Below are 5,446 nucleotides of genomic sequence, written 5' to 3'. Positions count from 1 at the left end.
AGTAATTAGTTTGTTCAGTTGGTAGGTTGTTTCCACAGACTTGGAAACACTGGAAATAAGAGGAAGCCTCATTTTAAAAGTGTGATTTCAAGACCTGGAAAAGTCATAAAATGTAATAAATGATCATAACTCCATGGGCATTTTTATACATTTCATGAACACATTTTTGTCTAGTTATGCCAAGCTCTAGAATATTCTATTGGGTAGAAATTGTGATACTTTTAATTATGCAATTTCTAGCAATGAATGGCTTGAGCAGGAGATGTTTGTGATCGTGTTGAAGAATCCAGAAACACAAGTGATGTTTGTTTGTTTGATTCCTCAGACAGAAAGGCACCCTGACCTGTCAAACACCACTCCTCCTTTATCAAGTGTGTGTACAGTCCTGTAGCATCAGCAGATTCCACACACACCACATCTAACTCCGCTGAGAAACACCGAGCGCTCAGAGTTAAAATAAACAGCTGGGAAAGGTTGTAAAACACTTCTTTAGCTGTATAAACAGGTTGTCGGTGTAAACTGTGTACGCAGACGTCAGCTCTTAAACGAGTAATACTGTAAATACAGCGTTTACACCGAGATCATTTATTCTACTCCTGCATAAACACAAAGAGGAGATTTCATAAAGGTAACAATCGAGTTTGTGTATGATTGACCCGCAGAATTTACACAAAAACCTCCAGCTCAAAATATTTACGCCCGAGAGCGAGTGCGCTTACTGGATTGTTCTGGCGTTGTTTGTCCGGCAGAACGAGAGAACGGGGGACAGGTGGCGTGTGATTGGCGGAGCCTGGAGACGTATAAACAGAGAGAGAGAGAGAGAGAGAGAGAGAGAGAGAGAGAGAGAGAGAGAGAGAGAGAGAGAGAGAGAGAGAGAGAGAGAGAGAGACGAGTTCAACTGGACATACTTCGTCAGACTACACACACACACACACACACACACACACACACACACACACACACACACACACACACACACACACACACACACACACACACACACACACACACACACTGATTTGTTACCTGCTGCGTGTCATAATCACGGAGATCACGTCCCTGTTTTATTCAGACGGAGTTAAACGTTCCCGGATCGGGATTCGTTAATCGCACCCCCTGCGATTTCTTATGTTGTCAATTGGGGAAATTGTGAATTTTTTTGGACGGCGCGTTTGGAAAACAAATTTGATAGTGCGAGTATTAATCAGACAATAACAAAGGCGTGTGAAATGAGTTAGAGAGAACTAGACTGATTGCTTTAATTACTCGCAGCGTTAAATATCTACACAACAAAAGACGCTGCGTTTGTGGCGAGTCCGGATTGGGTTTCTGCACTTCTCCTCTTTACGCTTTAATTATGAGAGAACAAAGACCCCAAACACCAGTGTGTGTGTGTGTGTCACACACACTCTCTCTTTTACACACTCACATTCACCCCCCGCCCCACACACACACACACAAACACACTCACTCTTACACACACACACAAACACACACACACACACACACACACACAAACAAACACACTTACTCACACAAACATGCACACATACACACACACTCATACTCACTCACACATGCACACACACACACTCACACCTGCACACACACACACACTCATACTCACTCACACATGCACACACACACACAGCACACACACACACTCTCACACATGCACATAAACACAAACACACACTCACACATGCACATAAACACAAACACACACACTCACACATGCACATAAACACACACACACACACACACACTCACACATGCACATAAACACACATGCACACACTCACACATGCACACACTCACACATGCACACACTCACACATGCACACTCATACTCACTCACACATGCACACACTCTCACATGCACACACACACACACTCACACTCATACATGCACACACACACTCATACTCACTCACACATGCACACACACACACACTCATACTCACTCACACATGCACACACACTCATACTCACTCACACATGCACACACACACACACACACACACACACACACTCACACTCACACACACACACTCACACACACACTCATACTTACTCACACATGCACACACACACACACACACACACACACACACACTCATAGTCACTCACACACTCACTCACTCACTCTCACACACACACACACACACACACACACCTTGTGTGTAGTCAGTCATTAAAAAGCCATGATTAGGCCCTCAGTGATGTAAAGCGCTGACACACACACTCACACACACACATAAAGCGCTGACACACAGTGGTCAGTCCCGAGCCGCTGAGACGCAGGATTAGATCGCTGGTAAACACACACTGATGAGCTTCTGCAGGATCAGACTCAGAGACGGGTAATTCACACACACACACACACACACACACACACACACACACACACACACACACACACACTCAGAGCCGGTGTTTGTGCGGTCGCTCAGTGTCAACTTAAATACTATATGCTGAGGATCACACTCAGATTCATCTCTGCAAAGGTACTTAAGATGATATTGTTTAAAGGGCCGTTTACGCCCAAAGCCACGGACTCGACACCGGGGAATTAATTGGTTACATCAGTCATTCAACAGTTTAAAGAGGAGAAATATGCAATTTAAATCTTGAATTTAAATTGCATATTAAAGTGTAATACCACGTTTCATTACTTAAACTTCAGATGGTTTTTGAGGAACCTAATACTTTTAAAAGCCGCCGAATCGCCGGATGAAACTCATCATAGGTGACTCTGTGTCACACACACACACACACACACACACACACACACTGCTCATGACGGGGTCAGTGTGGAGATCTGGAGGGTAAATGTCACGTATTGATCGACACTGATTGATCCGTGGCTGCAATCATTGACATTCTCTCCTCTTACAGCACTGTGTGTGTGTGTGTGTGTGTGTGTGTGTGTGTGTGTGTGTGTGTGTGTGTGTGTGTGTGTGTGTGTGTGTGTGTGTGTGTGTGTGTGTGTGTGTGTGTGTGTGTGTGCCGGAGATGTGCCGGGAATTTTCTCACTTTCTGGGAAGCTGCACATGCCTGAAAGTGATCCACATGTGTCTGGAAATAGAACTGCTAGATCTTAAATTAACTAATACAAAATTATTTTTTATGACAACAACATTGTTTACTACTAATATTAGATTAATGTGGAAGAACATGACTGTCAGAAAACAAATTAAAAAACTCTCACACACACTCAGTCACACTGACACACACACACACACACACACACACACTGACACACTGACACACACACACACTGACACACACACTGACACACACACACACACACACACACACACACTGACACACACTGACACACACACTGACACACACACACACACACACACACTGACACACTGACACACACACACACACACACACACACACACACACACTGACACACACACACACTGACACACACACACTGACACACACACACACACACTGACTGACACACACTTACACACACACACACCTGAAGGGGTTTATTCTGAGATAACAACCGGCTGGATGTACATTATCCCGTTTATTACACGGTCACATAAGTAAATAATTAGACATGAAATATTTTATCAGCTCTTTAAACGCAAAGCTCCGCGGAGAGATCAAACTAGACGGACATTTAAGAGATACGGTATACAGTCGTAACACTTATTACACCGCATTTCAACACATTAATAATTATGGAGATTAGAGATATTGATTTCAGTTTAAACTGTTTTAAAATAGCCAACAACACTTTTAAGAAGTGGTTAGTCGTGAGTGAGTCTGAGCAGAGGAGGCGGAGCAGAGGAGGCGGAGCAGAGGAGGCGGAGCAGAGGAGGCGGAGCTTTACCAGGACTGGTGTCCAGCTCGCTCTGCTACTGTAATATGACAACTTTTGTCATTTATGATGTTGATTTTAATTACTCTCCGGATTAGTACGTTTAAGAGTATTCATGTACATTGGAATTGTGAAGTTGAAGATTGATGTCCATTATGGATTAAAAACTATTGTTAACATGTAAACAGTCAAATAGTGTGTAGCGAGTGTGTAGCGAGTGTGCAGTGAGTGTGTAGTGAGTGTGTAGTGAGTGTGTAGCGAGTGTGTAGCGAGTGTGTAGCAAGTGTGTAGCCAGTGTGTAGAGTATGTAGTGAGTGTGTAGAGAGTGTGTAGAGAGTGTGTAGCAAGGGTGTAGTGAGTGTGTAGCGAGTGTGTAGTGAGTGTGTAGCGAGTGTGTAGCGAGTGTATAGCGAGTGTGTAGCGAGTGTGTAGCGAGTGTGTAGAGTGTGTGTAGAGTGTGTAGTGAGTGCATAGCGAGTGTGTAGTGAGTGTGTAGAGTGTGTGTAGAGTGTATAGTGAGTGTGTAGAGTGTATAGTGAGTGTGTAGAGTGTGTAGCGAGTGTGTAGTGTGTAGAGTGTGTAGCGAGTGTGTAGAGTGTGTAGCGAGTGTGTAGAGTGTGTAGCGAGTGTATAGTTAGTGTGTAGCGAGTGTGTAGAGTGTGTGTAGAGTGTATAGTGAGTGTGTAGAGTGTATAGTGAGTGTGTAGCGAGTGTGTAGCGAGTGTGTAGCGAGTGTGTAGAGTGTGCAGCGAGTGTGCAGCGAGTGTGTAGTGAGTGTGTAGAGTGTGTAGTGAGTGTGTAGCGAGTGTGTAGAGAGTGTGTAGCGAGTGTGTAGTGTGTAGCGAGTGTGTAGTGTGTAGCGAGTGTGTAGCGAGTGTGTAGAGTGTGTAGTGAGTGTGTAGAGAGTGTGTAGCGAGTGTGTAGAGTGTGTAGAGAGTGTGTAGCGAGTGTGTAGAGTGTGTAGTGAGTGTGTAGAGAGTGTGTAGCGAGTGTGTAGAGTGTGTAGCGAGTGTGTAGTGTGTAGCGAGTGAGTAGCGCTGCTGACTTCAGTGACCCGAATGAGCCGGAGTTTCTGTGTTCTGTTGTTATCTGGGAATAACAAACGGGCCAATCAGAATCAAGTATTGCACAGAGCCGTGTAATAATATAAGGTCATGGTAAATAACCATCAGTAATGAAACGAGTGTTACTACATCTTTATAAAGGAACTATTAATACTTTGTATCAGTATTAGACAGTGAAGATCATGGGAACACACACTAGTAATGACTAAAGTGTCACCAACTCCAGCGGAAGGAATTATATTATTATATAAGTTTACATATATGGTAGTTATCATGATGTTTACTTTAGATTATTGATCCAAATAATTAGCAGTTCCTTTACGAGGATGTAGTAACACTTGAGTCTTTACTAATGGGTTACCGTTACCTTTTATTACAAATTATGCATTATTCATGTTAATTAAAATCACTTTCTAACTTAGTTTAGATTAGGGCTGTCACTTTTTATTCGATATTCGAATATGCATTCGAACATGACGTGAAATAACCGTAATCGAACTTCAAATAAACTATTCGGTTTTTAAAGTGCCATGTC

The 5,446-nt window shown here is 43.3% G+C and overlaps 1 long non-coding RNA gene across 1 annotated transcript in view; it reads right to left on the bottom strand.

Moving 5' to 3' along the window:
- Positions 1–719: 719 nt before the first annotated feature.
- The window catches only part of LOC307007389, a 19,999-nt gene continuing 15,272 nt past the window's right edge, over positions 720–5,446 (bottom strand). The window contains exon 3 of the long non-coding RNA XR_013799618.1: positions 720–790. This is a non-coding gene — a long non-coding RNA (uncharacterized lncRNA). The remainder of the gene's footprint in view (positions 791–5,446) is intronic.

Source organism: Phoxinus phoxinus (genome assembly GCF_949152265.1).
Source record: "Phoxinus phoxinus genome assembly, chromosome: 11".
NCBI lineage: Eukaryota > Metazoa > Chordata > Actinopteri > Cypriniformes > Leuciscidae > Phoxinus > Phoxinus phoxinus.
The sequence above is the reverse complement of the archived record's forward strand: the minus strand, read 5'-3'. Positions and strand labels throughout refer to the sequence as shown.